Source organism: Lynx rufus, unplaced genomic scaffold (assembly GCF_022079265.1).
Source record: "Lynx rufus isolate CCGP_SWC_20201006 ecotype Redwood Valley unplaced genomic scaffold, mLynRuf1.p SCAF_3, whole genome shotgun sequence".
In the NCBI taxonomy this organism is placed as follows: Eukaryota; Metazoa; Chordata; class Mammalia; order Carnivora; family Felidae; genus Lynx; species Lynx rufus.
This window is the reverse complement of record NW_025814845.1, coordinates 59,804,712-59,815,561: the sequence shown is the minus strand read 5'-3', so window position 1 is coordinate 59,815,561 and position 10,850 is coordinate 59,804,712. Positions and strand designations below refer to the sequence as shown.

The 10,850-nt window shown below is 43.6% G+C and overlaps 1 pseudogene; it reads left to right on the top strand.

The window, feature by feature from the left end:
* Positions 1-9,387: 9,387 nt before the first annotated feature.
* The window catches only part of LOC124521090 (keratinocyte-associated protein 2-like), a 92,249-nt pseudogene continuing 90,786 nt past the window's right edge, over positions 9,388-10,850 (top strand).

Below are 10,850 nucleotides of genomic sequence, written 5' to 3'. Positions count from 1 at the left end.
TCACTGAAATTTGACCCAACTAAAGCAGATTAGTTCCTGCAGCCAGTTTTGAATGTCACAGTGTATTAAGGCAGTTCTTTCGGGGGGGGGGTGGGGGGGGAATGATTTTCCAAGTAATCTCTATAGAATTTGTGACCTTAAAGAGCTAACATTAGAAATCTTTATTCTCATACTGCTTTTTCTCACTGCTTATCCTAATTCATTAGACTTTACTATAGTCAATGTGCCTTCTATCCTAGTGACATCTTCAGAGATGGAAAATAAGTAGTCATTTGCCTTGCTATAGTTGTAGTTATTCCCAAATGTTATGCTAATATAATTGTGCCTACTTATAATATTTAATATTATATATATTTATATATATAAATATAATATAATTATATTTATATTTAATATATAATATTTAATATGAAAGTAAAATGAGTTTTTGTTAGAATGTGCTAACATTGAGAAGACCTTTCAAGTTTGTTTTTGTTTGTGAGAAGTGGCCCAGAACAACAACTGTGGCCACTATTGTACATTTTACCTAAAACTTGCCCCATGAGCTTTTGAGACAGAAGTTACATTTCACAGAGACCAGATTGGTACACTTCCCAAATTTGCTCAGTACTACCTGCCTCTTGGTGCTTGGCTGCATGGTCAATAGAGAGCCCCAACTGTCACCATCATCTCATCTCCAGCTTTATCAGCTGTCTATGATTCCCCTAGGTAGAAGGCTGGACTCTGACCCTGTGGCCATAGCACCTGCCATGGCAGGAGTCACAGGGAACCAAGCCCAACCTGATAAGACTCTGAGGATATAGCTTCACTTACCACTTGTGGACTTGGCAGAACACCATGCACCATGGAGAAGGGGATCTGGCTTATACAGGCAGCTGCTGGAAAAGCTAAGTGACAACCCGAAAGTGCAGAGGATTTGATGCCAATGGGAAATGAGAGATACTTGGAAGCCAGCAGAGTATCACCCTTCATTCCTCCAGACCAGAAACCGCCATACTTTGGAAACAGACACTGTGGTAGATATGGAGATTCTCCATCCAGACCCCCCTTCAAGGAAGGGCTTGATTTGAAGCTGGGGAAGTACTATTAGCAGGCAGCCCCTAAGGGACAGTGGGAGAGAACTGATTTGCCTAAGCCACACCCTCCCAGGGCAGTCTGTCTACTCATTGAGGCCTGATATAGGACACCAGTGAGCAACTTTAACTCCAGAGCACCTCCACCCTGTTGGTCAAGGCTTTGGCCTACATCACATTTCCGTTTCTAACTAGTCCTGCTTCCTTTCCCTTTCACAGGTGGACATCCTTTGAACCCCAAAGTCCATCTGAGCAATGACTTCAAGAGAATCCAAGCTATGAGAGAAATCCCGTGTGATCAATGACAACATGACCAGTTTGGTAACATAGCACCTTTTTGCTTTTTCTGAAACTCAGGGAAACCAGAGTTAGATGAAAGAAGCAGAACAGAAAGCACAAAATGCAATGTTAAGTTGACCCTTGAGATTTCTAAGAATTCTTGTCAGAGAATTGAGAAGAGAACACCAGGCCTGGATTCTTTAAATGCTTGTATTTGATATTCAAATGTGATACTTGATGATTTAAGTATGTCACTTTTAAAGTAAAAAGATGGAAAAATAAATAGCAAGGTATCAACAAGATAGCTAGTATACAGTTAAAAATCAAGACAAGATCAATACTTGATCTAAGATCATTACCTAATTTTAAAGAGTTTCAATTCAACAGAAATAAATTTTAAGGTTGTTAGATTCATAGAGGCTTAGGTTTACAACTTAGTTTAATTGAAAAATTAAGGAGAAATTGAGCAGTCCACCATAACAATCGGAATTTTTTTAACTCCGTGCTTACCATAAGTGTAGTCACCATCTGTCAAACAACATTATAATTTTATTGACTATATCCTCTATGCTGTACTTTTCATTGGAAATTTTAAATATACTCCAATCCACGAAATGTTTGTGTTTTCATTCAGCCTGCATTACACAAGCAGCTATGTGTATTCTTACAAAGCTATGATCAACTCGAGTCACCTAACACCTTGTATATGGTTCCTTCTTCTCCTTCCTTAATTTAATCCCCTCATTCTTGCTGCCCTCAAGTCACACACATCTTCCCCCAATAAACAATGTGCCTAAATTTTGTCTCAGGATCTATTTTCTAGGGAACATAGGTAAAGAATCTCAGAAAGACAAAAGTTCCTTTTCTAAGCAATGGCAAAAAAGATGTACTAATAATCTGTGTAACAGTTCACCTGCCCAGTGCATCCAGTAATCAATATATCAAGTTCTACTGGGTGTCAGGCAAGTGTGATTGTAGGCACTGAGAGATACAGCAATAAACACTAAGTCCCTACTCTCATGGAGTTTGCACTCTAATGAGGGAGACAATCAGGTAGGGATAAGTACTATAAAGAGGGGAAAAAAATAGGATATAAAGTGAAGGGTGTGATGGGGAAGGAAGTAGTTTTATGTTTATTTTAATTGCCAATGAAAATGGCATAGTTGTGATTCACTGTAGTCTGGCATTAACTGATATTACTGAATGATTACATTTTGCAATATTTGCTGTCATTTTCCACTTCCCCTTATTTTACTTGGCTCAAAAGTAGCTTTTGTGCACACATCTGGTTGTTTGTATAGTTTGTGTCTGGATTTAGCTTTGAACCAAAAGTTGGTGGCTTTTACCACTATTCTTTCATTATAGAATGCCAGTGACAGAATACACATGCTGTGGTATGAGAAAGTGAGTGGTTTGAGACTATCAGGTGTTTAAGATCTTCCACCATGTAAGAGACCTGCCTCGCTTTGGGACCTATTTTGTTCAACCATAGGGTTGAGAGAACTTCCAATTAATTGAAGGAATCTAGCAAGTTTTGGTCTATAAAAGCTGTAATTTTTCCACCATTTTTCCTTTAAAAGTGTGTCCACTTTTGAGAAGGGAACATACAGTCAACCCTTGAGCAATATGGGTTTGAACAGTGCAGGTCCACTTATACGTGAAGTTTTTTAGTCAACACAATACAGTACTTCAAATGTATTTTCTCTTTATTATTTTCTTAGTAACATTTTCTTTTCTCTAGCTTACTTTAAGCATACAGTATATTATATAACATATAAAATGTGTGTTGAGTGTTGATGTTATTAGTAAGGCTTCCAGTCAATAGTAGGCTATTAGTAGTTAAGTTTTGGGGGAGTTTAACATAGGCAGTGATCATCCATATACCCCCACATGGTTCAAGGGTCAAATGTAGTTCATCAGATTTGAAGTGCTGTCTCATACATTCTTCTGCTCCTTGTAACTATTGTGTAGATTAGGTATAATGGCTGCTTTATTAGGAAAGAAAAATCCCTCAAAGTCAGAACAGTTAAATAAAGACGAGATCTCAACTCAGATCCATTTACATCCAAATATTCACCACATCCATGGTTCCAAACTGAAATTAGTTATAAAAAATTTCTGAATTGTTCTACCTTTAGTTTCCCTAGTTTACTTAACAGTTTTTATAAATTTCAAAACTGGTTGCTTATATTACCCTATCTGGGTAATTGACTCAATTAGGTGTATAATCATTTTCCTTTCTACCACAAGATTACAAGAGTTAGCAGTTTAAGGCAGATGCCCAAACAAGTCTAACTTCACATATGAGACAACTTGTTTTAACAACATTAGAGCTCCTGATTAACTCTGAAGGGCTAGATCTGGACAGATGGAACCAAGATCTTCTCTTATAGAAGTAGCTGCTCCAGTGAGATACACTTTTCTTGTTTCTAGAGTGTTTGTACAAGAAAGGAAAATCTGTATGAAACCAGAAAAGATCCCAAATAGTCAAAGAGATGCTTAAAAAGAAAACCAAAACTGGAGGCATCACAGTTCCAGACTTCAGGCTGTATTACAAAGCTGTAATCATCAAGACAGTATGGTACTGGAACAAAAACATTTACATGGAACAGGATAAAGAACCCAAAAGTGTACCCACAAATGTATGGCCAATTAATCTTTGACCAAGCAGGAAAGAATATCTAATGGGAAGAAAACAGTCTCTTCAGCAAATGGTGTTGGGAAAACTGGACAGCAACATGCAGAAAAATGAACCTGGACCACTTATACCATATACAAAAATAAACTCATAATGGATGAAAGACCTAAAGACAAGACAGGAAACCATCAAAATCCTAGAGGAGGAAACAGGTAACAACCTCTTTGACCTTGGCCTCAGCAACTTATTAGACATGTCTCTGGAAGGGAAACAAAAGCAAAAGTGAACTAATGGGACCTCATCAAGATAAAATGCTTCTGCACAACAATCAACAAAATGAAAAGGTAACCAGTGGAATGGGAAAACATATTTGCAAATGATGTATCAGATAAAGGGTGAGTTTCCAAAATCCATAAAGAACACCTCAAAAAACAAATAATCCAGTGAAGAAATGGGCAAAAGACATGAACAGACTTTTCCAGAGAAGACATCCAGATGGCTGACAGACACATGAAAAGATGCTCAACATTGCTCATCATCAAGGAAATACAAATCAAAACCACAATGAGATGCCACCTCACACCTGTCAGAATGGCTAGAATTAACAACGTAGGCAATGAGAGATGTTGGCAACGATGCAGAGAAAGAGGAACCCTTTTGTGCTGTTGGTGGGAATGGCAACTGGTGCAGCTACTCTGAAAAACAGAATGAAGGTTCCTCAAAAAAAAATTAAAAATAGGGGCGCCTGGATGGCTCAGTCGGTTAAGCGTCTAACTTCGGCTCAGGTCATGATCTCACGGTCTGTGAGTTCGAGCCCCATGTTGGGCTCTATGCTGACAGCTCAGAGCCTGGAGCCTGCTTCGGATTCTGTGTCTCCCTCTCTCTCTGCTCCTCCCCCGTTCATGCTCTCTGTCTCAAAAATAAACATTTAAAAAAAATTAAAAATAGAACTACCCTATGACCCAGCAATTGCACTACTAGGCATTTATTCAAAGGATACAGGAGCACTGATTCAAAGGGGCACATGCACCCCAATATTTATAGCAGCACTATCAACAATAGCTAAAATATCAAAAGTCCATCAATTGATGAGTGGATAAAGATGTGGTGTATATATATACACAATGGAATATTACTCAGTGATCAAAAAGAATGAAATTTTGCCATTTGCAACAATGTGGATGGAACTAGAATATATTATGCTAAGCAAAGTAAGTCCAAGAAAGACAAATACCATATGATTTCACTCATATGTGGAATTTAAGAAACTCAACAAATGAACATAGGGGAAGGGAAGGAAAAATAAGAAAAACAGAGGGAGGCAGGAACACCTGGGTGGCTCAGCCGGTTAAGCATCCAACTTCAGCTCACAGTTTGTGAGTTCAAGCCCCACATCAGGCTCTGTGCTGACACTTTGGAGCCTAGAGTCTGCTTCAGATTCTTTGTTTCCCTCTCTCTATTCCCCTCCCCACTCATGCACACTCTCTCTCAAAAATAAACATTTAAAAAAAAAACAGAAGGAGGCAAACCCTAAGAGACTCTTAAAGACAGAACAAACAGGGTTGCTGGAGAGGTGTTGGGTGGAGGGATGGCCTAAATGGGTGATGGGCATTAAGGAGGGCACTTGGGATGAGCACTGGGTGTTATATGTAAGTGATGAATAAGTGATGAATCACTAAATTCTACTCCTGAAACAAAGAAGTTGAAACTTTCAAGAACAAAAAATAGAGACAAAAAAAAAGGAAAACTTCAAATTGCACCAGAAATTTTTATACAGATGTGAACCATGTGTGCCAACAGACTAAACAGTAGTTTTGACCAATGAGCTTTACCAAGGACCATACTATTTTCTATCACACATTATCAACTCTATAGAACACACCATGGGAAAGTTACTAAATCCCTGATATCAGGTTCTGTTTTGGGGGAATCCAAAATGAGACACATAAGTTTATATGTACTGATAGAGAAATATCTATACAATATGTTAAAAAGAATTATAAGTTATTTTTTGGTGTGCTAAGGTATGAAACAGTGTATTTTGATTCTGTTTTGTGGTAATACAGCTGATGAGAGACTAAAGAAAAATTACCAGGTGTACCCATAACCACGAAACAAAAGAAACCCCCCCCCCCCTGCCGTTCCCGGAACTGGCCAAGGCGTGCCCGATTGTCGTCTGACCTAAAGACGGGAACCAATCAAGTTCTGCTGAGTGTTCAAATTTAAATGTCAACCAATAACAGCTCTGTAACCATGGAAAGCCCCTAACTTCCCCTTAACTTGTTTGTGCCTGTCTATAAAAATGCTGTAAAAACCTCACTCGGGGCCTCTTAGCGTCACCCGCAAAGAGTGCGTGGAGGTCCGGGTTCGAACCTGCAATAAACGACCCTTGCCACTTGGCTTTGGCTCTGGACTCTGGTGGTTTGTTCTCAGGGGTTTCTCGAATTTGGGCATATCATTAGGGGGCTCGTCCGGGATACCCCCAAGCCCACCAGACCCCAAGTCAACGGGTCGTCCCTGAGACCGATCGGTAAGTGAGCCGGCTCTGTCCGTTTCTGTCTGTCTGTTCGTTTCTGGCTCTCTCCCACGCAGGACCTGTATCAGTGACTGACAGAGCCCTGGCGGACGCGCTATAGGGCAGTCAGTTGGGTCCAGTAGGAGACGTCCACTGGCACCCGTCTGGAGCACCTTTTTGGGCCCATCGGAATTCTTCTGTCCGGGTTATGGACACCCGAAACGCGCTAGCGATCTATGTGTTGTGTTCTTTATTCTATAACCTTTAAGCGTTGACACCCTTCTCTTTCACAGGTGACCTGGCCTGGCGCAACCGGGAATCCTCCTAACTTTACTATCTCTCCTTTTAATCCTTTTCTCCACCTCCAGGATACAGATGGGCCAATCTCAAAGCACTCCTCTTTCTCTCCTTGTTGCTAACTTCAGGGATGTTAGAACCAGAGGACAGAATTTGAGTCTAGACATCTGGAGGGGAAAAATACTAACTGTCTGCCGCTCCGAATGGCCAATCTTCAGTGTTGGATGGCCACCCGAAGGAACTTTTTGCCTCCCTATAATCGCTAAGGTGAAGTCAAAGATTTTTCTACCGGGTCGCGAGGGGCACCCGGATCAGATTCCCTACATTCTAGTATGGCAAGATTTGGTAGAAAATCCACCCCCTTGGTTGGCCCCCTTCCTGTCATCAGGAATGTGTAAGGTCCTTGCCATGCGGCCTGCAGACCCCCCAAAGCCAAAGATGCCATCCACGCCCTTGTGTCCTATATTGCCTGATAGTCAGGACCTACTATCCCTAGACCCTCCACCCTATAATCCCCCTCCCCTCGTACCCCAGGCCCCACCAGCGCTGGCTGCCCCACTGGTCGCCCCACTAATTGCCCCCCTAGGGGAACCAGGAGGGCGGGAAGCGGCAGCAACGCCGGGACCAGCTGCGCCCGGCCCCATTGAAAATGAAACCAACCACGAAGGGCCAGTCAGCCGAACCCGTGGGCGCACCCAGCGTGAGCCAAACCTTTGCCTCCCTGACTCCACTGTAGCCCTACCCCTGGCGGGAAATAGGACCCCCAGATGAAACGGGCAACCCCCGACTCCAGTATTGGCCCTTTTCCACCAGTGACCTTTACAACTGGAAAACAGAACGCTCGATTCTCTGATAACCCTAAAGACCTAATAGCTCTTTTAGACAGTGTTATGTTCACCCACCAGCCCACCTGGGACGACTGTCAGCAGCTCCTCCATATCCTGTTCACCACAGAGGAACGGGAGAGGATCCAATTAGAAGCAAGAAACCTGGTTCCCGGAGACAACGGTCAACCGACATCTAACCCTGACCTCATTAATGTGGCTTTCCCCATAACCAGGCCTCCACAGGATGAATGGGACTACAACACGGCAGAAGGTAGGGGAAAGCTACTCATTTATTGCCAAACTCTGATGGCAGGTCTCTGGGCTGCAGCTCGCAAGCCCACCAATTTGGCTAAGGTATATTCGGTCATACAGGGAAAGACAGAGAGTCCAGCTGCCTACTTAGAGAGACTAATGGAAGCCTTTAGGCAGTTTACCCCCATGGATCCAGAGGTCCCTGAGAACCAGGCGGCTGTCATTATGTCCTTCATGAACCAAGCAGCTCCTGACATTAAGAAAAAACTCCAAAGGCTAGAGGATTTAGAAGGTAAACAGATCCAAGATTTACTCCACATAACACAGCGGGTCTACAACAACAGGGACGCCCCAGAAGAGAGACAGATCAAGGCCACAGAGAAAATGACTAAAGTCCTGGCTGCAATAGTCCAGAAAGAACAGCCACCCCCCAGAAGGCACTCAAACAGCACGCCCTCCCAAACGACACTTAGATAAGGATCAATGCACCTACTGTAAAGAAAAAGGCCATTGGGCACAAGAATGCCCCAAAGAGAAACAACCCCGCCCCAGCCAAGGACAATGGCAGCCTAAAACATCCCCCATACTGTTTACTCAAGATACTGAATAGGGAGAACGGGGTTCGGATCCCCTCCCCGAACCTAGGGTAACATTATAAGTGGAGGGGACCCCGGTCCAGTTCCTAGTTGACACCGGGGCACAACACTCAGTTCTGGTCAAGCCCCATGGAAAAGTATCTGAGAAATCGTCCTGGGTACAAGGGGCCACCGGAATAAAAAAGTACCCCTGGACAACTCAGAGGACTGTGGACTTGGGAACTGGGAAGGTAACCTACTTCTTCCTGGTCATTCCCGACAGCCCCTGCCCCCTGTTGGGGAGGGATTTGCTTACCAAAATGGGGGCCCAAATTCATTTCCAACGGGGAGACCCACAGTGACTGACTCTCACAACCAACCCATATCTGTACTCACTGTGAGACTAGAAGATGAATACAGGCTCCATCAGAAACCCACTCCTTGGGATCAGAGTATCGAGCCCTGGCTTGGGGCGCCTGGGTGGCGCAGTCGGTTAAGCGTCCGACTTCAGCCAGGTCACGATCTCGTGGTCCGGGAGTTCGAGCCCCGCGTCAGGCTCTGGGCTGATGGCTCAGAGCCTGGAGCCTGTTTCCGATTCTGTGTCTCCCTATCTCTCTGCCCCTCCCCCGTTCATGCTCTGTCTCTCTCTGTCCCAAAAATAAATAAACGTTGAAAAAAAAAATTTAAAAAAAGAAAAAGTTAGTCCATTAGAAGAAATGGAAGGAGGTAAATGGAGGCAACTGCAAAGGAGGGTGTCAATAGGTAGAAATGGATTTTATGCATGTCCGGGATTTAGGACAGGGGCAATGAGGCGCACATGTGGAGGGATTGAAACCCTCTACTGCACAGCCTGGAGTTGTGTCACCTCCAATGATGGGGAATGGAAGTGGAAAGTAAAACCCTAATTTATTGAAATGTTCTATGTCCGACCATGTACCCGCACCAGGTATGATGAAAACTGTAACCTTATTCGTATAAGATTTACAGAGGAAGGGAAAAAGGACAGGCGATGGGTCTTAGGACTCACTTGGGGACTCTACTTATATCAATATCCCCTCTTTGGGACTGCCATTCAAATAAAATTAAAAGTCCCCCCTCTTGTACAACCAGTGGGGCCAAATTAGGTATTAGGAAAAAAAAAGAGGCAAACCTATCCCCAGGCAGATCTCCACTACTCCCTCCAGCAGGACCCCTGTCCTTACCCCAGGAGTAAAAGCACAAGCTGTCCAAGAAAATCAGAACCCAGAAGGCATAGACTCCCTATGGAAATGCTAACAGCAGCGTATGAGGCCTTAAACCGTTCGGACCCTGAGGCGACAAGGGCCTGCTGGTTATGTTATGATATAAACCCCCCTTCTACGAAGCCGTAGGTCTAGCTGCCCCTTTTTCACAATCAGGAGAAGAGTCGCCAGCAGCTTGCAGGTGGAATCGAAAGAGCCCCGGCCTCACACTGCAAGCGGTCACTGGCAATGGGACTTGTATAGGAAAGGTCCCCTCTAGCCATATCCAGCTCTGTGCCCCGACTAAATACTCTATTAATGAATCTAAATGGATAATTCCAGCTCCTGACGGTTGGTGGGTTTGTTCTAAGACAGGGCTCACCCCATGTGTTAGTAGGAATGTTTTTAATTCGTCAACAGAATACTGTATCATGGTATTAGTGTTTCCAAAGGTTATTTACCACCAAGAAAATGTTGTATATGATCTGTGGACAGAAGGGACGGAAGCAAGAGAGTCAATAAGAACAAAATGGGAGCCCTTTACGGCCATAACCTTGGCCACCTTATTTGGCCTCGGTACCATAGGGGCAGGAACAGGGATCTCATCACCAGCCATCCAGCACCGGGGGTTCAACAGCCTAAGGGCAGCCATTGATGAGGATATAGCCAGACTTAAGGACTCAATCTCGCACCTCGAAAAATCTCTGACCTCCCTTTCTGAAGTAGTCCTACAGAACCGAAGGGGGCTAGATCTAGTCTTCCTCCAACAAGGAGGTTTATGTGCAGCCTTGAGAGAAGAATGTTGTTTTTATGCTGACCACACCAGAGTAGTCCAAGAGTCCATGGCTAAAGTTAGAGAAGGCCTGGCCAAACAGAGGTGTGAGCGAGAACAACAACAAGGCTGGTTTGAGTCTTGGTTCAATCAGTCCTCATGGCTAGCCACCCTACTTTCTACTCTAGCTGGGCCCCTTATACTCCTCCTTCTCCTCCTCACCTTTGGGCCTTATATTATTAATAAACTAGTTGCCTTTATAAAAGACTGGGTTAACACGGTCCAACTGATGGTCCTTAGGACCCAATACCAACCTATCGTTACCGAAACATTTGAATCAGACACGTAAGACCCAAGATTGGCTCTTGAGGCACCAAAGAAAGGGGGGAATGAGAGACTAAA